Source organism: Xiphophorus couchianus, chromosome 3, assembly GCF_001444195.1.
Source record: "Xiphophorus couchianus chromosome 3, X_couchianus-1.0, whole genome shotgun sequence".
NCBI lineage: Eukaryota > Metazoa > Chordata > Actinopteri > Cyprinodontiformes > Poeciliidae > Xiphophorus > Xiphophorus couchianus.
Window position 1 is genome coordinate 5,925,815 of NC_040230.1, and position 10,519 is coordinate 5,936,333.

Here is a 10,519-nt window from a genome sequence, read left to right on the forward strand (position 1 = left end):
ATAAACATGATGGATGTGGTGAAAGCCAGAGCAGCCAACCTAGAATACAATTTCCTGTCCTAACTTGCTTTACAACTCCTTTAAAATGGCCTGAATGGCTGTCTAATTAGATTCCTCTCAGCCCATCATCCACAGCATTGTATATTGCATCAACCTTCCAGTTGAGCATCTGTAGTTACCACTGGGAAACTAATGCAGGTTCTCAGTCAGGTGAAGAACTCATAATGAAAACCCAAAGTTTTAGCCAACCTATTAAACTCTAAGCTGAATATATGACTTACTAGACGGTTCATTGCTTCCTAAAATAGACACTGGATATACTGTACACCGTGTTCCAAATTATTATGCAAGTGATATTTTCTCAGATTTTTTTAAATGGTCAATGCAAATGACGGTCAGTATAATTTTCAAGTCATGAACTATTACAGTATAAATCAAATTTTACTGAACAAAGCTCCCCATGAGAACAGTATTTTTTTTCAAAAATAAAAAACTCAAAATGCACTGCTCCAAATTATTATGCACAGCAGATTTTCTAAACATTTATCTATGGATTATAAAGAACTGCAAACGGTCATTCTTTGAATGTGCAGCATTCAGTGGTCACATGTATTAAAATCAAAAGCTATTTAAATCAAAAACATCTTAACAGACTGAGTTACATATTAACATATCACCTGCACAATTCTCGCATCCAGTGAACTTGTGAGTTTGTGGAAAGTTTCTGCTTGAATTTCTTTGCAGGATGTCAGAAAACCTTCCAAGAGCTGCTGTTTTGATATGAACTGCATTCCACCCTCAGATCTTCTGCTTAATCAAACTCCAAAGGTTCTCAATAGGGTTGAGGTCAGAGATCAGAGGAGGGTGGTGACCACACCATGAGTTTCTCCCCTTTTATGCCCATAGCAGCCAATGACATAGTGGTGTTCCTTGCAGCATGAGATGGTGGATTGTCAAGCATGAAGATGATTTTGCTACTGAAGCTCTTCTTTTTGAACCATGAAAGAAAGTGATCAGTCAGAAAGTCCAGATACTTTCCTGAGGTCATTTTCACACCTACAGGGACTGTGAAGGGGCCGACCAGCTCTCTCTCTCTCTCTCCCCATGATTTCGGCCCACAGCATGACTCCACCACCTCCTTGCTGACGTCACAGCTGTGTTGGGATGTGGTGGCCATCCACCACCAATCCACTACTGCGTCCATCTGGACCATCCAGGATTGCACAGCAGTCCTCAGTCAACAAGTCTGTTTGAAAATTAATCTTCATGTATGGCTGGGCCCACTGAGACCGTTTCTGCTTGTGAGCTCTGGTTAGGGGAGGCTAATAGTTGGTTCATGCACCGCAAGCCTCTGGAGGATCCTCCACCTTGAGGTTCCAGAGGCTCTAGCAGCTTCAAATAACTGTTTGCTGCTTTGTAAGGGCATTTTAACAGCTGCTCTCTTAATCCAATGAATTTGTCTAACAGAAACCTTCCTCATTCTGCCTTTATCTGTACAAACCCATCTTTGTTCTGAATCAGCCACTAATCTCTTCACAGATAACGTGTCAGTTTTCTTTAAATATCTAATGTTTTCATATTTTGTCATATGGCACTACACTATCTGATGATTTTTGTCAGCAGAGATCTTTCTCTTTCCCATATTGCTTGAAACCTGTGGCTTGATTAATAATGTGGAACATCCTTCATAAGTAGATTTCCTTTAATTGAGCTCACCAGACAAACTAATCAACCCAGCTCTCTGAAATTAATTATAGTGATTTAAAGAGCCCTGACACACAATACCATCTACAAATTTAGTAGCACAACAAAAAATTTAATCTTTATGACACTTAAATCCAATTTGCATAATAATTTGGAACATGGTGTAGAAATCCACCATTTGCTAAGAATGATCTTTCAAGTCAAATTCAAGCAAACATAGCAAGAAATTAATTCGGCTGAAAATTTGTATTTTTTATATGTAATCGTGTCATATTCTGCAGTAATTGACATTACATGGTGTATTGAGAGAATCTACTCTACCAAAAAAGCTAAATTTAGCTATTTGTATCCATGGTGTAGATTTGTTTTTTCATCATGATGCATTTATTATAACTAGAGGTTTGGAAAGTAGACAGGCTGAAAAATTGAGAAATTTGCTTTTTGGCTCTTCACCACAATAGACCAGAGAACAACCTGCATCCCTCCAAACAATATTTATTAATTATCAGACTAACATCAGACTTTGGGAAAAAGACATGAAGAGACTAAAATTGTTACGTTTGAGGCAGAAACTGAGACCCGGACAGAGCGATTAAACTTTTTTTCTACTGAGAATTATGGCCTAAGACTTACAGAAGCTAACTCTAATCCCATTTGTCTTAGTGCCAACCCAAAACCATCATCTGCAAAAACCAAAGAGGAGATCCTGAGGGTCCATTGGTTGCATTTCAAAAGAATATCTCACATCATTTCTCTCCTGTACCATCGAATGTGGAGGAGAAGGAGCCTAAAATAAAAGCATAAGATGTGATTTCAAAGTGTTATTGTTTAAATTAACCACGGCTGCTGGTACACTCTCCATACTGACAATGAAAGGCTTTTTATTCTGTGTGAAACAGGGTTTTTTTGGCAGTAGGGTTACTGTGTCAAATGGGATGTGGCAGTCTGTATTTACTCTAATCTCCTTGATCACCTTTTAATTTACCAAATTGAAGCTTGAATTGGGAACAGGGGAGGTCAGAGCTACTGCTAGCCGTTGCAACTCTGTTTTGCATTCTCTGCAGTTTACAAAGCTTTTATGTAACCTCGTTACCACCACATATCTGCTTCAGCTTGATTTTTTATGCATAGAATAGACCTGGCTTCTATAAAAGGCAAAGGGGATTAGTGGGACCTAGATTTGCGGTAGGAATTTTGGTTTAAAACCTAATTTCTTGGCAAATCCATATGGCTAACCAGATTTCTGCAGCAGCTTTTAGAAGGTTCCATGTTAAAATCAACACTTAGGTAGAAGAGCAAAACATTACCTGTTTTTACTCAAAACTATTAAGTATAAAGAATTTTTTTAAAAGTTTGATTCTTAAGACAAATTTATTGTAATTGTCTCATATTTTATTCAAAGATCTGTGGTTCTGGATTTTGTTCTTGGTTTATTTACACATTATAGAGACTGTATTTCTAAATTCTGAACCTTCATTCTGATATCTTGGTCCTCTAAGTATGTTTTCACACCTGATAGTCCAGTAGACTTAGTAAGATTGGGAACAAAAATTGTAACATTTGTTGCATTTTATGTTAGTGCGGTTCTCTTTCACACTGCACTGTATCAAATGAACCAAACTAATTGGAAAACCTGTTCACCCCCTGGGCTGTGGTGGCGCTACACCAAGAACTACTGAAGGAAATGACACGGAAAAATCAGAAGTCAGGAGGGCAGTTTCCTTCTTTGCAAAATGTAAACAAAAATGGAGTAGTGTCAGCTTTTAGCAGTTGTAGCATTTATCTTTTGTTTTGTTTTTTGTAAAAGAACAGGAACCATTTCTCCATCTAGCGTTAGACTTTCATGTTTGTTTTGGTTGTATTTACCCAGAATGCCCTGCATTCTAGTTCACGTCCTGCTTTTGACTTCACTTCAACTGAACTGAGACCTAGATTTTTAGGCGGACTAAAATTAGCTTTTTTTGGTCTGCATCAGAGTTAATTTGCACATTCATACCTCTCCAAACAAACTAGACTTTTATAAGCAAATGAAGTGTTCAGTTAAAGCAGACTAAACTTGCTGTGCTTTGGTGTTATGAATCCAAGGTTTAAATTTTTGTCCACGGTTATTTGGCACAAAAATAACACATATCATCATCATGATCATGATTGTCTAGCAGTCTGACAGATTTTAGGAGAGTTTTGGGAAAGCAGATTGGGTAAATATTATGTCAAGATGCACCATGCTGATAGATTCCCAAAATGACTGAGTGCTTTGATATATTACTATAAGGGCGTGCACACTTAAGGAAAAACATAATTTCAAATAGTTTTATTAATTCATTATACAGAAGACCTAAAATTGAATTTGGGAACCTCGCCACTGTTCCTGTATCTTATAACACGATGTGCTCCCCCTGCTGCTCTGCTTGATTGTTTACACCTGTTTCTTATGCTGCGTTCCAGTGGGCTCTTTGCACCTCAGCTTCCGCGTTCGGGAAAAAGCGGCTCAACCGTTTCCGATCTATTGCAAAAGGCTCTTTCCACTGGGTGTTTGCAGGGCTTGTCCAAGGTAACAGTTAATAATGTACATGATCCGAAGCCCCGACAAGTAAGCTGGAGAAAGGTTTTAAGATGTTCGCCTCGTTATACACAGTACGAAGGTGAGTTTTACTTTCTTTAAACTTTGTGGCTAACATTAGCTTTAGCTTATGCTAGACATTTGTCTTGTAAAAATGTGCTATTTAAGTGTCTAAACATTTTTCATCCATTCTAACGGACAATGTTTTTACCTTGTTTTCAAGTATATTACGTGTGTTTATTGTCGTTAGTGTCAGAGACCAAGTAACGGGGATTCTACGGTTCAGGCTTTTTGCTTCTGAAGCCTGAGGAACAACAAGCCCATAGCTTAACAGTAGAGCAGCTCTGGTGTCAGAGTTCTAGTTCAGCTGACGGTTCAGGTTCAGAGTTGTTGCTTTTAGAAAAATATGGCCGTGTTCCGTAATGTCTCCGTGTTATTTTGCTTTATTAGTTTTGCATGTTTCTTGTGAAGCAGGACGGTGTTTACAGCAGTGTGTACAGGCGGATCAGTAGCTCGGCTGTCTGGCTCTGGTCTGCTCTCTCGTTCCCATAAACTCTCTTTCATCCTGAATACAGAAGTGATTCCATGGAAATAACACAGGAGGCTCCTTTACCTTCTTCTTTAGGCTGAAGAAGTTGATCCGGAGTGAAGTGAAGGCTGTAAACTTTGCTGTGCGAGTCTTCTTAATTCAGGATCGTTTGGAAATCCATGAAAACTTAAAAGCCCATTATATTAGGAAGTCAGCAATGTTCATAGTATTGTTTTATTTGCGTCTGAAATAAGACTTTGTCTTTTCTAGCTGTCATGGTAACTCAAAGCAAAAAAAGAGAGCCGCATTTGCGCATGCGGTTGTGACGTCAGCGCAGCAGGTGCAAAGAGCCCGTTGTACTCTGAGCTGGGAAATTAGGACATGCCCGTCAGAAAAGCAAACTAGAACACTGGGAGCAACTCCGAATACCCCCCAGCTACGATTTGTAAACCTGACTTTGTGTTTCAATATGGCCGCTCCTCGCATCAACAGTGGTAAGATGTGATGGAAACATGTTGATTTTACAAGACACACTGTATGCAAGTGCGTCTAAAATCAATGTTACATGTAGCGCCTGAATCTTTAAGCTAAAAAAAAAATAACTGTGGTGTTTAATTGAGGAAAATAAACAACGTTTACAGGCGTCGCCATGTTGAAATTTATACTTCTTAACTAGAACCGTTACCTCGGGTGTGACGTCAAACCCAGTTTCCTAGGTAACTGGAACGCATAGTGAGCTAGGTAAGCTAGGTTTCGGCAGATTCTGCATTTATTTATAAAATTTTCTGTCCGTTTGGTGTTTATACGGTCTTCATTGTAATTAACAATTTCTTTTTACATTAACCATTTTTTTTAGATGACGTCTTATCAGCTGTTTAACTCAAGTATCCGGATCCAAACCGTCTCCTAAAGGAAGTCCTCTGAGAAATGCAGGTAAGATAACAGCTCCTCCCCAAAGAGTTTTGGATAAAAAGAAACATGCCTAGTGTCCTTTAAATATATTGCTCATAGATTTGGTATGTTTGCATTTCTTTTTTGAAAGGGTTCTATCAAAACACACGATCTAAATGATGTCATAGTCATGTATTCAAGTTAAAATTAGAAAGGAGATTGTGGGGTAAATCACAACAATCAGTTTACAATTATGAAAAAAAATGTCAGAACATTTTCTCCAAATCCTTAAATTATATTCCACCTTTTTAACTACTTAGGATGAAATTTTATTTGTTTGTTTTTATTAGTTTTCAATGCAGCGTTGCTGTTTTTTTAAATGCGTGAAAACATTCCAGCAGAATATTGGAAAAAGAATATAAGAAAGAAAAACAAAAGCAGCACGTGTTAATTTAGTTTGAAATTTCTTATGTGTGTTTAACTAATTATATTAGATATGTAGTATTTTTTTTGAAACAACTTACCTGTAAAATATCACCAAACCAAATATAGATGGAAGAAAAAGCCATATTCAACTTGAGAGAGTTATGTTTATAAAAATAATGCTTTCTATATCCTCAAAATGTTTTAATTTCTATAAACGTCTTTGTTCTTTTTATTTCTTCTTTAGACAGATGGAAAATAAATGTATAGTTCTGCCCTGGATTAATTTATTGCCTCACAACAGCAAAGTGGGGGGAAGGGATCACTTTGTGAGGGTGGAGCTTTTCTAGAATCAAAACAACTGCAGAGATCAGAGTTTGCATCTGCCAGAATGATGCGGGAGGAAACCATGCTGGACAAAACATTTTATTTCCTGCCAAGAAAAATGCCTATATAGACACAAATCCTCAAAAGCTTAAGTAATTAATGATCTCCAGTCCTCTCAGTTGTTCAGATGTTTTAGTTGTGAACAACATAAAGATACAAATAGCTTTTTATTTATTTTTTGTGCACATGCACAGAGTGAAACAACAAATTGACACGACCGTCGTAACCTTTTAGGTGACGACTCAAAGCCACCACCACTCTCTCATTTTTTTTGTTCAAATCTCAGTTAAAAAGCGTGGCGTCGGCACACAGAGTTGTTGATGAGCTTCACACAGAAACGCGGACACGCTCGCACATGGCAACGCAAACGCACAAGAAAAGTGTTTACATACTCTAATTTAAAAAAAAAATAGAATAAAAACCCACCCACACACACACGCAAGCACATTCCTGCCTGTCACTTCATATTAACATCAGGTCAGGCTCCCCTTTTTCGTTTTTTTCAAGATGGTTGCCATGGCAGCAGGAAGAGGACCTAGGGTAGCACCTACAGGCATTGACAGCATAGCGGCACCATAAAATGAGAGTAACTAGTCAAGATTATAAAAGTGAAGATTACATAGTTTTTCATTAATTTAATTGTTGACATGAATTGCAGTGATTTGCCATTTAAGAAAAAGTCTAATAAAAGCTCTGGTCTAACAACTTTACAGGCTGTTAAAGTTAAAACTGAAGTTTGCTTGGTGAATGTTTCTCCAAGGCAATCTAAAAAATATTTTTAGTTTAAAAGTGTACAGTAGTGGTGGTCATTTATCATAAAAAAATTCTTACTATGATACAAATTAAACATTTTTATCATATTGTTTATCATTTATTCTGAAAATTTTCTTATGATACAAATTTTGATTTATGGTTTTCTGAAATTTCAGTCAATGTTAAAAAAAAAACAAAAAAGAAATTTTATTTTTACTGTTTTCTCCATAATTCATAGTAGAGAAAACGATTCACCACGTCTTTTATTGTGAAAAATGTCTTATCACGATACAAAGTTTGATTTATGGTTTCGATAAATTTCAGTTAATGTAAAAAAAAAATAGACTAAAATGTTATTTTTACAATTTCTTCCACGATTCATAGTAGAGAAACAATTTGTTACATCGTTTATTGGGAAATTTTTCTCATTGTGGTACCAATTTTGATTTATTGTTTCAATAGATTTCAGTGAATATAAAAAAGATTAAAATTTCATTTTCTTTTTACTATTTTCCCCACTGATTTTTCCACAAGAGCATCAGAAAATATCGGTAAGTCTCTGAGTGCAGTTCAGTGATATAAATCACATTTTTCTAAGCAAGTGGCATTCTGAAGAAGCTTGTTTTTCAAAAGCAGTATTTGTGTTTGTAGTGCTCTGAATATTGTGTTGAAAAACATAAATAAATAGTTCTTATTGTCACATTTAGTACAGCAAAATATCGTGACAAAATGCACTTTACATTTTACGTTTCCTTCATTCTCATGGTTTTGATTAAATCTTTTCATATTGACCATATTAAGACATTATTTGACTTGGTTTGTTAATTGTTGGGCGCAGAAGGTTGAGGATGATCTCATGCTCTGTTGAGGTGGCCGTCTGAACCACTAATCTGTTTTTTTGGCAAAGGTCACAGAGGTCTGGAGGTCGCAGCGGCAGGACTGGATACAATTTGCTGTGACATGCTGAAGGCTGCAGACATTGAGAATGTCATGGTTGACGGGTTACTTCAGCGTCACATGGAGAACAAGGCCTGTTTAGTGGCAGGGAACCTTTGAGGTAGTCTGCACGTCGTTTTTGTTCTCAGCCTTCATGTGAAGACTTTTTCCAGGATTTTAGAGAGGAGGCTCTGACTGATTGTCAAAACCCCGATTAAAGAGGAGCTGTGTGGCTCCTGTCTGGGTTGCTGCTACTTTCAAAGTTGTTGATTGAGTTGATAGAAGTTGGATTGTTCGTTTTGACCAACAAAACGACATGTACGGTGTATTATGACACATTTCCATTACAACCAACACTAATTTCTTCAGCTTTTGAGCTACAGCAGCTCATCTGTTGGCTAGTGCTGTACATTTCCTCATCCAGCAGTCATAAACTGGAACTATTAAGCGAAATTTAAATTTTTTAAAAGTTTTTTTGTGGTTCCATTTCGGTCTCTACTGCTTCAAAAAACAACCTGAGCACTAAAAAAACACACTCAGCTGATTTTTGGCAATAAGTTGATATTCATTTAGTATTTGGGGGGAATAAAAACCTCTGGAATGTAACGTCAGAAATCAGCAGGCATTGCCCCTCACCTGGCAACCCCAGTGAAGCCCAATCCGTTCCCTAGCGATCCCAGCCACGTCCAGCCAGTCACCTAGCAACATAAACAGAGCTCCATCATATTTGGTTAGCTGGTTTTACTGCTGTATGTGCTATACAATGGCTGCTGTAAAAGACAAGTGTTTTGTTGTTGACTTACCATCCAGAAACTACTTGCTACATTCTTGTTGGTTGTATAGCAAGCTCCACTTCTGCTGTTCAAAGATGTATGGTTGTATCTGTTTGCATCTGTTTGGAAAATGCGAATGTTTACACTCGCATTTTCACAGTGTAGACATTAAGTTTTGGGTTTCAGCTTTTGTTCAGAAGAACCTTGGAAGTCCACAACCTTTTGCCATTGCTTCTTCCTCGTCAGCCATGTTTATTTACTCTGAATACATGTTAGATATTGAGAGGTTTTCCAAGATTTCCCATCTGACATTGTGAATTAAATCTGTTTATTTGCCCTTCTCATCCATAACACATCAAATGTGAGGACAAAATGGTCTGTTTGCCATATTGAAATTAAAGGTGTTTAAAACCTGGTTGATCCAAGTCATTATAGTCACAATGATCATATTCATGGAGAAAATAATGGGAGATTTAAACATATTTATTGTAAAAGACCATAAAGTCACAAAGTGAACAAACAATAACTGCAGTTAAGAAAGACCTATGTGTCTTATTAAATTGAATGATTTCTTAGGGTTGGTGTCTGTCCAAAGGTTTGGCCATTGATTTGATATTGGTTTTTATCTCTCATGGGTAAATTCCTTGAGCAAAGTTATTATTTTGTCACAAAAATATATGGTTGGATTTTGTTATCATCATGTTGGACAGGGAGGAAAACCGCGGTTGCTTTCTGACACTAAATCTAGTGCAATAACAATCCCCAGTATTTTAATTACCAATAAAAGTTTGCTTTTTGCTACTCTTAAATAGCTGTTCTCTGTAGTTCATAAATCTTTAAATCTAATTGCATTATTTTATTTTGGCAGAGTTTAAGACAGCCATCATCTATTTAGGTCAAATTGTCAGTAATGGTATTGACAAAATCAGGATGCCAAGTTTTTCATGCCTCTAATTAAACTGCACAGTGCCAAGAGTGTTTGTACGATCCAGAAAGAACAAGCTTTACTTTAAAGGAAGCGTGAGCTGCATTAGAAATCAAAGTTTATTGTCCTACTTGTGAGCAGGAAACTTCTGGAATCTCAGGTCTGTCTGGAAACCAGTCTGCAGACCAGTTGTGGATGCAGCTCACAGCCTAGACAATCATTTTGAGTTATGGTTTCTCATCTCGCTTTAAAGCCCCATCCCCCTGCCTGCCTTGGACAGTGACCTTGAAGTGTCTCACTCACTGCTCTGGTTTGCACACAGGGTTAAATTATGGAGATCTGTGAAGATGCTGAGACTTGATTCCGGGATTTTCTGCACCATAGGTTGTAATGCATGCATGAGCAGTGGCTATTTGTTCACAAGCTGCAGTGAAACATGGACTGTACAGATGAATGTAGATGATAGGAGATGCTACAATAAAGCTACATTTCCATTGATAATAGAATTGCTCAAATTTAAATTACACTCCAATTCTGGAAAAACCCACATGTTTTGGTAAAAAAAATAAAAATTGCGCCAAGATGAGATGGTTTTTCAGCTGTATCAAAATAGATGTATTTCGCAAAACTGCAATGGA

The 10,519-nt window shown here is 37.2% G+C and overlaps 1 long non-coding RNA gene across 1 annotated transcript; it reads left to right on the top strand.

Moving 5' to 3' along the window:
* Positions 1–5,198: 5,198 nt before the first annotated feature.
* Positions 5,199–8,437, top strand: LOC114141508 (uncharacterized). The gene is made up of 4 exons (XR_003594862.1): positions 5,199–5,287; positions 5,470–5,534; positions 5,650–5,726; positions 8,155–8,437. It is a non-coding gene; the product is annotated as an uncharacterized LOC114141508 (long non-coding RNA).
* Positions 8,438–10,519: the final 2,082 nt, after the last annotated feature.